This window comes from Solanum pennellii, chromosome 9 (genome assembly GCF_001406875.1).
Source record: "Solanum pennellii chromosome 9, SPENNV200".
Taxonomy (NCBI): domain Eukaryota; kingdom Viridiplantae; phylum Streptophyta; class Magnoliopsida; order Solanales; family Solanaceae; genus Solanum; species Solanum pennellii.
In genome coordinates, this window is record NC_028645.1 from 71,840,218 (window position 1) to 71,852,744 (window position 12,527).

Here is a 12,527-nt window from a genome sequence, read left to right on the forward strand (position 1 = left end):
AGGAGGTATAGTGTAGAATAAAGCTAGCTAGTATATATATGTAATTTAGTGTATATATATATATATATATATAATACATGTAAATTTGCTTACAGATGTCATCAGGAGGTGACAGTGATAAACATCGAGAGCATCTTGGAGTTTGCCAGACTAAATAGGCTCAAAAGAAGAAGTCTAAGAGAACCATAGATCCTGAGGATATTGAAAAATCTATTTCTTTTTCGCCAGAGCGCATTAAAAATGAGACACATGTACTTGTTGTTCTGTTTGGTACGACGGATCCTCAAAAATATTATCCTAATTTCCGTCGACCATTCGAAACTTCTTCTACTTCACAGGCATTACCTTCAGTACTCTCCAAGGACCTACATTTATAGGCTATTCGTCATATACGACCCTTATAAGCAGGTAATCCATCTCCCAAAGGTACTCCATCTTTTACAGGTACATCTCCTCAATTATCTGCCGAGAGGATTAGATATTGTAGTAGGGAGTAGTAAGATGCTATGGACTGTAAACCTTCATTAATTCATTGTTAGGAGCATTTATCAGCCTCACTACTGCTACATCTACAACTACTGCTACTAAAGATGATTAGATGCCTCCTCTAGTTCCTGGCCATAAGGACAGACGTGGTGGAGTCATAATTGAGCCGGATGGATCATCGTAAGTTTTTTTTGTTATATATTAATTAGTTAATTTTATATGTTTCTTATGCTTTACTATATTATTCATGAAAAATTATATTTATTATCTATTTTACAGGTGGCATCAAAAAAAGAATTCTATTGGGGCTTCAAAAGAAAGTATTAAGAGACTTTATACACATGCTTTTGACTCTTGGGTTAAGATCCCGAACAGTATACGCCAAATGATGTTTAATAACTTTATGGGATACATTTGATAGTTAGGTTTAGTATACTTTGTTTTTTTAATATTTAATTAACCTTATTCAATTCTTTATTCATACTACGTGTACTTAGGATCCGAGACACAATCAAGTCATTTTGACCATATTTGAGAAGAAGGCATCCATTAGACTGTCTACTTGGCTATAGAAAGTTTGGGATGATCGTGAACGACCAGATTGGATGTTGCTTCATGTTCATAATGAACAGGGTATGTATTGGAACACAAAAAAGTTTAAGGCAATATAAAAACAAGCCAAAAAGGATAGAGGTAGTCTTAAAGGTGGCTCGTTGCACACTGGAGGTGTAAAGTACATTGGAAAAATTGCAAAACAGATGCTAAGTTCTAAATTAAAATTTTAAGTAAATAATTAGTTGATTCATATTTATCGTTATAAATTCAATTTTTTATTTATAGGAAAAAGAAAGGGGGCGCACTCCCATTCCTCGGGAGATTTTCAAGAAGACTCATGTCAGAAAGAACGAAATTAGTCAAATCTGGATGTCTGGTTGGAGGAAAGAGCCAAACAAACTTTTGTAAGTTATTTATTATGAATAATATATATAAATAGTGAATGAATTAATGATATGTATAAACATTGATGTAAATTTTTATATATAACATGTAGAATAGGTTTCAAGATTACGTCGGTGAGAATGTAGATAGTTCGGTCCAATTGACACCCTAATTTTCCACCTAAATTTAGATAGAAAATGTGGTAGGGGGCCACACAAGGGTAGAGTCTATGGTCTAGGATTTCGGAACGATGTAAGATGAGTCTATTCATGTTTACAAGGAATTGAATCGCATAGTCAAGACGAGACACTTGACGGTATTCAGATTGCTGCTATGTTGAATCAAATAGCTAAACATACAGACGCAGTAGTAGGGTCGGAGTAGAAGAGAATAGCTGAAAAAGAAATCATGACTGCGACCGTTCATAAAATCAAAGAACAAGTGATGAACCTCTCTCGTGGATTTACTACATCGGACCCTGAAGACACCTACGACTACAATTATGATGATGGCAATATTTGTGTAGTAGCCACTCCCTAGCTAGTTTACATTTGTGGACATTTATGAATTTTTTGTAAATTTGATCATATTTTGAACCAAATTTTGGAAGACTTTATAAGTCTTTAAATTTTGATCTAGGTACTTTCAAATATTATTTTAAGTTTCTCATTTTTGTTGTGTAGATCATTTATATGATTGAGTGTTAGATTAAGCTGAATAGATTAAATTGGATTGAATTGAATTTGCATGTGAGCAGAAAAAATTGGCGATGGATGGCGTGGTATTGTCCATCGCTTCAGGGTTTTTATTTATTTAAAACCTAGAAAATCAACGGGCGACGTGGTTTAGTCCTTTGTTTTTCTGGATTTACAGAAAATAAAATTTCTATAAAAGCGACGGACAAAGTCCTTTTTTTCGTCGCTCTTTTGGGATTTTCAAAATACAAATTTGAGTAAAAGCGATGGATTGCGAAGCGTTATGGAAATTTAAAAAAATGGAACTTAATACATAGCGACGGAGTCCTTCAGTTTTGTTTAAAAAATTTAAAAAACATTTAATAAAATTGTGATGTAGTCTGTCGCTTTTGGAATATCGTCGACGTAAAAAGCAATAGACGTAATTGCGTCGCAGGTCCGTTGCTTACTCTTTTTGGCAGTTTTGAGTAGTGAACGACCGAAAAATTAAGAATACACATAAACAATACAAAAAATGCCTCAAAACAATTTCAACTTGCACCAATGACCTTAAAATATCGTGACGAATAAGAGAATAATACGTTACTTCTTTTCGTAACTACCCAAAAAAGGCTGAATATTACGTAAATGCCTCAAAATGGGTAAAAAATAAAGAAACCACATAAAAAAAGTACAAAAACGCCTTAAATTTTTTTGTCTTTCACCAATCACATTAGATTATCACGACGAATAATAATCAAAACTTTACTTCTTTTTGTAACTACCCAAAAATGGTTGAATATTACGTAAATGCCCAAAATTACAATAGTAGCAAAAAACGTACATAAACAATATAAAAAACGTCTCAAAAAATTTTCAACTTGCACCAATGACTCAAGAATATTGTGATGAAAAAGAAAACAAAACTTTAGTCTTTTCGTAACTGCCCGAAAATAGCCGAATATTATGTAAATGCCCGAAAATGGCCGGAAAGTAAATAAATACACATAAAAATATAAAAATGCTTCAAATATTTTTTAGATTTGCACCAATGACCTTAAAATATCGTGACAAATAAGAGAACAAAACTTTACTTTTTTTTGTAACTATTAAAAATGTCCGAATATTATGAAAATGCCCCGTAATGGTTAAAAATTAATAAACACTCATAAAGAATACAAAAAAATTTTGGTTTGCACCAATGACTTTAAAATATGACCGAGAAAAAGAGAGCAAAACCTTACATCTTTTTTTAATTGTCTGAAAATGGTAGAATATTACGTAAATACCCCAAAATAGCTAAAAAAATCAAGAAACATAGATAAACAATACAACAAATGCCTCAATGTTTTTATAACTTGCACCAATGACTTTGAGTATCCTGACAAATAACACAATAAAACTTAAATTATTTTCGTAACTGTCAAAAAATGGCCAAATATTGCATAAATGCCCCAAAATGGCCAAAAATTCAAGAAAAACATATCATAAATACAAAAATACCTCAATTATTTTTTGAATTGAACCAATAACCTTAGAATATCGTGAAAAATATGAGAATAAAACTTTACTTCTTTTTCTAACTGCTTGGAAATAGCCGAATATTACGTAAATGTCCAAAATGACCGAAAATCAAGAAATACGCATAGAATACAAAAAAAACGCCTAAAATAAAGTTCTATTTGCACCAATGACTTTAGTATATCATAACATGGATAGATGTCTAAGTAGAGTGCTCTAATAAGATATAAAAAGAAGAAAATTTAGTGTTTACATTAAGTTCCTGTTCTTACAAAATTCACATGTGAGATACATCATTAGATTCAAAAATAAAAGGATAGACATATCATGCAAATAGATTTAACATTCAGAATAGAGATTTTGAACACAATATGATAGCCAAATACTCACTAACTCATATCAAATACAAGGTATACATGAATGTGGTACCAAGGGAGAATGTGGGTAGATTCACATTAAGGACGAATACATATTTCAAGTAAGTACATATAAAATGTAAAATAGAGGTAGTAGGGATCTTGTGAGGTAACGTCATAGGATAACACAATGGGAGTAATGACCAATCAATGGAACATATGAACATGTGAAAAGATGACATATATGATGGAATAAACAATTGATGCAAGTTGGCAAGAATGCGCAGATAGTATATCCAACATAAAGCATATGTACTCTATGATCATTTTGATTTGTATAAGGGGAATACATGCCAAGGGGTACTTTGATGATGAAACAAGTGGAAACCTTGTATGCTAAACTTGGAAGAGTAAGCAAATACATTTAGTAATAAACTCATATTAGAAAACTCACCTTGATTCTCTAGGGAGTAGGAATTGCAACTATTTATGGATCAGTCATTACAAACAGAACTTGGAAAGCTTAAATTGTAATACAGTGTTGCATTCATGCCACAGAATTAGGAAATCCAATAGACTTACGTACCTCAATTCCCAATTTGTATAGATTACGAAGTGCCAACTTGTCCTTTAATGCCTTACTCTTCATATACAACAACAAATCTTTAAGAGTAATATTAGCAGCTCACCAACCAACTCGGGATATTTTGAATTCATCCAAGCAGTAGCAAGGCAGCCAGCCCGTAGTCCTTCCATTGATTTTTTTCTTTCATAAATTATGTCCGTTATAGATATTTATAAAACAACCTTCCCATGGAACATGCAGTGAGCTTACTAACACTTTAATTTAATGGTGCATCACTATAGATTATAATCTTCCCCATACAACATTCTGCAATCATTCTCTAGGTACACACATGACCTCCCATAAAAAAATCAATACAATAGTATTCTTCAATACTAAAAAATAATCAAAAGACTTGAATTTATGGTTTCGATCTCCATCCCACGAGTTTCAATAAATAAGTATGTTTAGAATTCTCAAATAAGCTAATAAGCAGATGTCGTGCGCCCTTACCTTGGCTATATGAATAAGTTATTCTCCTTCAATTAATTTTTTTGTAACCTTCTTTTAATCTTTGGAAGAGAGTGGCGGAAGCTTGGCTGCCAACATATATCGCTATCTCTAGTTCACTCCCCTTGAATAACTGTCTAATATACTTAAAACAATAGAGGAGAGAATGTGATCTTGTCGTTTCTTTGGAAGAAACAAGATGAAAAATAGTTAGAACCTACTGGGAATATTGGGTGATAGTTTCATCTTGAGAGAGAGAAATATATGCACTTGAGAGTTTAAAATTTGGATAAGAGGAAATGAGATATTCATATAAGATTTTTGGCCTTAATAGATTCTCCTTTGCCACCTTTCTTGTTCTTCATTCGCAGCCAACAAGTGTCCATAATTTAGGCCACACATTAAAGTAGGTGATTTACCTAGTCTTATATTCAAATTATTTCTTGTGGGCTTGGAAAGATTGGGTATTGGCTGTCCATTTTCCCCTTATTCTTCTATTCAACTTGGGCCAAATTAATGCAAGTAGGTGTAGTGTACTTGGGGCAATAACATGGTCAAAAGAGTCTTAGTAGGTGATGCACCTACATGGTCCTTTGGGTTAGTCAATAAGTCAAAGCAGGTACATCAGTATGTAATGCACCTACTTGGTCCTTTGGCTGGTCTGTAACTCAAAGTAGGTGATGCACCTACTTGTCACCCAGTATCTTAGTTAGTTCTAGCAAGCACTTTAGTATTTTATTCTATTTCTAGACATTAATACTTTTAACTTAACATAAAACTTATATACACTATGTCACTTAAGAATTTAGAGCAAGATACCACCTTATGATCTCGAGTTCATATACTTCCATCGACGTCAACTTACTCGGGTCACATCAAAATCCACAGACGTGTAGGAAACAAATTCCATAACTAAACAACAAGGAAATTTTATAAGCTTAATATAAATAGAACTAATACATGTGGTGTTACATCTTGTACTGTTTATGTGTATTTTTTATCTTTTGGCAATATATTTTTGGGAAATTAAGAAATGAAGAAAAATTTTGTTCCCTTATTCCTCATGATATTCTATGGTCATTGGTGCAATCAAAAAAGATTTTGAGGCATTTTTTGTATTGTTTATGCGTGGTTTTTGATTTTTTTACCTATTTTAGGGCATTTACATGATATTCGGTCATTTTAGAACAGTTTTCGTCACGATATCCTAAGGTCATTCATGCAATTCAAAAATATTTTGAGGAATTTTTTGTATTGTTTGTATCTTTTTATTTTTTGGTCAAGTTGGGCATACGTAATATTCGGCTATTTTCGTACAATTACGACAATAAAAAAAGTTTTGCTCTCTTATTCGTTACGATATTCTAAGGTCATTGGTGAAAGTTTAATTTTTTTCAGGCATTTATTGTATGTTTATGTGTGTTACTTGATCTTCTAGTCATTTTGGGGCATTTATGTAATACTCCACCATTTTTTGGGCAGTTACAAAATGAAGCAATTTTTTGGTCATTTAGTCGTCACAATATTCTAAGGTCTTTGGTGTAAACCTAAATTTGTTTGAGGAATTTTTTGTAATTCTTTATGTGTGTTTCTTGATTTTTTTTCCATATTGGGGCATTTACATATATTATTGTCCATTTTCGGATAGATGCGAATAGAATTATAGTTTTCTTTTTTTCATCACAATATTCTAAGGTTATTGGTGCAATTCGAAAATACTTTGAGGCGTTTTTGTATTGTATATGTGTTTCTACATTTTTATGCCATTTTGGGCATTAACGTAATCTTCGGCAATTTTCGGGTAGTTAGGAAAAGAAATATAGTTTTATTTTCTTATTTTTCACTATATTCTATGCTCATTGGTATAGGTAAAAATGTTTTTGAGGGTTTTTTTGTATAGTTTATATGTGTCTCTATATTTTTTTGTGCATTTTGGGGCAGTTACGTATTATTCGGACATTTTCCAGTAGCTACAAAAAGATGTAAAGTTTTATCCTCTTATTCATCACGATATACTAAGGTCGTTGGTGCAATACAAAAAATTTTGAGGCATTTTTTGTATTATTTGTGTGTTTCTTGATTTTTCGACATTTTTCAGGCATTTACTTAAGAAATAATGTTGTTTTTTCTTATTCGACAAAATATTCTAATGTCAATGGTACAAGCCTAAAAAATTTTAAGTCGTGGTTGTAATTTTATGTGTGTTTCATAATTGTTTTATCAATTTTTGAGTATTCACGTAATATTCAGCCAATTTCGGGCAGTTATGAAATGAAGTAAAGTTTTGTTCTCTTATTAGTCCCGATATTCGAAGGTCATTGGTACAAGTCAAAATTTTTTTGAAGCATTTTCGGTATTTTTTATGTCTGCTTCTTGAATTTTCGGTAATTTTAGCATTTATGTAATACTCGGTCATTTTTGGACAGTTAAAAAATGATGTCTAGTTTGATCTCTTATTCTCCATGATCCAAGTCAAATTTTTTTAAGTAGTTTTCAGAATTCTTACTGAGTCATATAAGCTTCATTACATGTTCATGTCACATTTTCTTTCCATGTTATTGTTATTATCATGTCCATATTCATATTAATTGTACTAGTGGTCCATAGTTCCAAATCACAACAATCATTATGACCAACAAAACAACAATCTGGAAATATTTATGATCATCAAAAGAACAATCTCAAAAGAGTTATAATCATAAAAAAACAATATCAAAAGAGTTATGAACATAAAAACAACAATATCAAAGATTAATGAATCTAAGTGAAGAAATCTGTATAATTATGCGTTGCAACCCAATGTCAAATTTTAGAATGGGTCAATCCCAATTGGTATAGAAGGGTGGCACCTTAGAGGCGAAAGACTAGCATGAGCCGATCCAAATTGGTATAGAAAAGCGACAACTCAGGTACGAAAGCCTAGCATGGGCACACGCCAATTTTGGTAATTTTGAGGACAACATCCCAGGGGTTAAAATGTCTGCCATGGGTCATCCTCTTCTACAAATTATCAACCAGTCATTTGTATCATATTTCTTATTAATATTATAATCCATAGAGATGTAAAGAAAAGAATGTAAGGTACCTGATTCCACAAGTATAAGTAGAGGTGGTCTCTAATCTTTATCTATTGGTATTTGGTTTCACTTGATCTCTCTTTTACATATGATTGTTTGATGCCTTACATATTCATTACATTCTTTCGTATTGACGTCCCCTATTGGAAATCCTCCATTCATGCTGTTTGTATAAGTACTCAACTAGTAGATCACCCGAATAGAAGCACATGATACTAATCAGTTGTTCGTGAGCTCCAGGTTTATTTTGGGATTTATTGAGTCTTTACTATGCTTATTTTCATAGTTGTACAATCATGAATTCAAACAGAGGCTTTGTAGACATTGTATAGCTATCATATGTATTCATAAATATGTTCAACTAGTCGACATGTGTTTTATAAGAAGTTTCTCAATAAATATATCAATATAGTAGTTTACTTCTCATCATAGGTCACTTGTAATGCATGTGTTCTTATGGTACTTGTCTACCTCACGTAGTGTTGGGGTGTGACAAATGACCTGTCACTGTAACACCCCTAAAAATGAACTAGGTGAAACTAGAGCCTAACACGTGTTTCATGAGGTTCTAAAGCCCTAAAATGGGTTATAATGATGTTCATACGCATTTTCTAATGTTTGGTTAAGTTTGGAGTTCAAACGTCCAAGAACATCTATGATGTTTGAATGTTTTGCCTTGAAATGTGCTTGTGTGCCTTTATGTGTTTTGACATGTTTTACGTGTTTGTTTTGGATGAAATTGTTGTGAGTGTTCCTTAACATGTGGATAAGTATATTTGGTGTGGAAACGTCAGGAAAAAATCCCCTAAGCTCAACCCAGGGTTCCTTGAGGAGGACCGAATGTGTGAGCTAAGACTGTCCAAAACAGTCTCACTTACGGAGGGCAGTCGATGCATCGTAGCCAAGGCGATGCCCCGTAGGTGGAGGCATATGTGGGGAATTAGGATAGAATGTTTAAGATCCCATTTGCAAGGCTCTGTCCCAATTGACGGTTGCCAGACGACCTATCGATAGGATGACACCCCATTGACTGGTCTGTCGATTGGCACCTGCAGAATTTCTGCAAGTGTCTCGGCCAGCTCAAGGGTATTTTGGGGTTTTTACCTAGCGTTCCAAAAATTAGGTTGGAGGTTTCTTGGGAGCTTTAGGTACTTTAAGTAGTTTTATAAGTTTAGAACCCCTATTCAAGTCATTATTCAAAATCAAAACCTTAAACCCCATAGAAGAACTCTCTCGAGCAGCATTGAAGCTAGAAGGGAAATTGGAGCTTGGAGGCTGATTTATCCATCAAATCTTCTCAATTTTCGTTTTTAAACATCAATTAATATATGGTTTCATCCTTAAATCTCTTTTCTTCAAGGAGTCAATCTTCAAAGTGTTTTTTAAAGACTTCCTTAAAAGATTAACTTCTAAATTGTAATCTAGCCATGGGTTCTCGCATAAAATTTTTTGAATCAATGTATTATTAGATAATTGATATTAAGTTTATTATTATAAGTTATAAACGCCATGAACCCATGGAAATCATGAACTCCTTATTTTGACTATATTATGGGTGATTTGATCATGTCTCTATACTATTGAATTCTTGTGTAGTTTACTTTGGGTTATAAAATTATGAAAGAACCATGTTATAATTATATGTAGGTTGTTCAAAATCAATGAATTCATATTATATTATCTTGGATCATTGTATATGGTAATCATTGAATTGAATTAGTGACTATGGCTATTGGTAAGAGCCGTGGTGTACTGGATTTGTTTAATTGGCTATGGATTGGAGTTGGTAAGATTGAATTGGTGGTATGTTGACCTAACCTTTTCTATATTGTGTAGTATAGGTCATATATTATGATGATGTTTGGTAAGGCCCACTTATGGTGGGAGTGCTTATGTGCTATACTCTTGAAGAATGTGGCCTCATCAGCATTACTTTCTGAACTATGTTATTATCATATACAACTTAGCTATGAGATCATTGAGAAGGTCTTAATTACTTATGTGTGTATATGTGAAGCCATATATATATGTGTTATCCTAAGTGAATATAAGTAAGTGTGTAATGTTTATGTTGAAGTTTGAATCTTCTTGGTTGACTATATGCACCTTATGATGCGTCATGTTAATAATTCTATAGAAGTGTACAGGATGACTTGAAAGTATACTAAGTTGTCTCAATGTGCTTCTTGAATGATATGCTATATGTGATAATAGAAAGTGTATGTGTCTTGTTTTGGTAGACTTGTGTCACTTACTTGATGCATGAAGAATTTGAATATGAATCCTATACTTAGTAGGCTAAAGTAACTTTGTCATGACTATATATGTAAGAATGGAATATGATCTTGAATATAGTAAAGAAGGTCATTTATGTGGAACCTTTTAGAAAGAAGGCTATGATATCCTTGAAGTTGAAATTCGTAATGGTATCCTTCTCGTGTGATTGATGGACATAGGGTTGGTTGGCTGGAACGACATGAAATAATCCTTATGAAATTCATTGAGCTATCCTCTTTACCATTTTAAGGAACACCCTAGGGTACCGACTTGGCAAGGTTTATTATGATTTTGTTATGAACTTGATATGGAACCTCCTCATGTTCTCCTTTATTGAAATACTCTATAAAAACAAAGGGTAGCACCGAGTGAGTATGCTTGGGAAGTTTCTCTAACTAAGATAACATTAGAGAACAAATAAACCCTTTATATTCTTTAACCATGTGCCTACATGGAATGTGTCTTAGTTCTACCATTGGCAAGTAGAACACCATTATCAAAGAAGGTTATGACTCCAGATTCCATGCATAGAGAATATGGTCTATGTATGTTTATTTCCTATTGTCATCATGTGGGAATCATTCTAGTGTTGGATAAGTTCTATGAAGTTTAGGTAGTGGAATGGGTCGCTATCTAGACATTGCCCAATTAGGCATTGAAGATGTTAGTGTGTGAGTCCTTAGGTCTTTCCTAAGAACATTATGTGAAGTTTCTTAAGTATTGAATGTATCCTAAATGACTTATTCAACATAAATGACTTAAGAAAAGGTATGTTCATGAAAAAGGTATCTATCTAGGGTAGCTTTCACAATTATCAAGGTAGGCTTGAGAGGGTGTATGGGAGTTCTCTGCTTTTCTTACTTAGGTGAGTCTTAGAGTAACTCTAGGTAGGCAATTTTATTAATTAAATGGGAATAATATAATCTTAGGTAGTCTAAAGGATCTCTTTGGTGTGTGTGAAGGGATTGTATGAGAGGTTGCTTCATAACTCATTCAAGTGAGCCTTAGAATCACCTTTGGTAGGAGGGTCTCATTTTTATGTGTTTTGATGTGTTCTTGATGCTATGTTTTGATATGTGACTTATGTGTAAAGTAGGTGTTATATGTGGTTCCTCTATACTTTTTGATGAAGTTTTACTCAAAAAGAGAATGTTTTACTTAAATGTCCGTTTATGATTATTTTATGCATAATGCCATACTTAGTACATGCATTGTACTAATTGCCTAAATTTTGTCTATATATAAAGTTGTAGGTGGAAGGTTAGAAGCATCTTGAAGCAAAACTTGGAAACTAGGACTCTTTCAAGCAAAGTTGGGGTATGTCCTCAGATGAATCGAGGACATTACTATCTTTAGATTTCTTTCATTAAAAGTATTGTGATAGACCTTAGTTTTTTATATTCGTATTGTATGAGCCGTGTCCCAAGTATTCTTGAATCTAAAAATGTCATATGTTGAGACTTAGTATTTTCTATAGTTTTATAAGAAATGTTTTTTGAGATATTATTCTTGAGAAAATTTTTAATTTTGCACTAGTTTTCATACATTATGTAGTGAAAAATGTCAAAAGGGCTTGTAGAAGACCTTTGAGAGTTCAAGTACATCATGTGATGACTCAAGAGGGCCATAACTTTTATGGGTACCTTGGGCCGCTATACACTTGGTATCAGAGCATAGGTTATGAAGTAGTATTTAGGAATCGAAAAGTCTCAAAAAGCCACGTCTAGTAGAGTCTTGTCTATTGGTGTGAGTTATGACACATCCATGAGCAAGAGGCTATAGGAAAATAGACTTTGCCTTCCTTTCTACTCTTGTGTCGTGCCGTAGTGTAAAAGGTAATGACTATCCTTCTTAGTGTTTTTCTTTGTGTTTATAGGAAGATGACTACTATAAGGATGTCTTCAAGGAGGTTGGAGAAGAGAGGGTTAATGAGGAAATTCCTTCTCAAGTTGAGCAAGTTCTTTAAGATTTACAAGTTCAACAAGATGCTCAAGTTCCTCAAGGTTCTCAAGATTCTATTAGGAGTCAAGGAGATGAGGTTCTGGTGGTTCCCCCGTACTTGACTAATGGAGAGATTAGAGATGCTTTACTTGCCGTAGACCGAGCCATAACTACTCTTGTG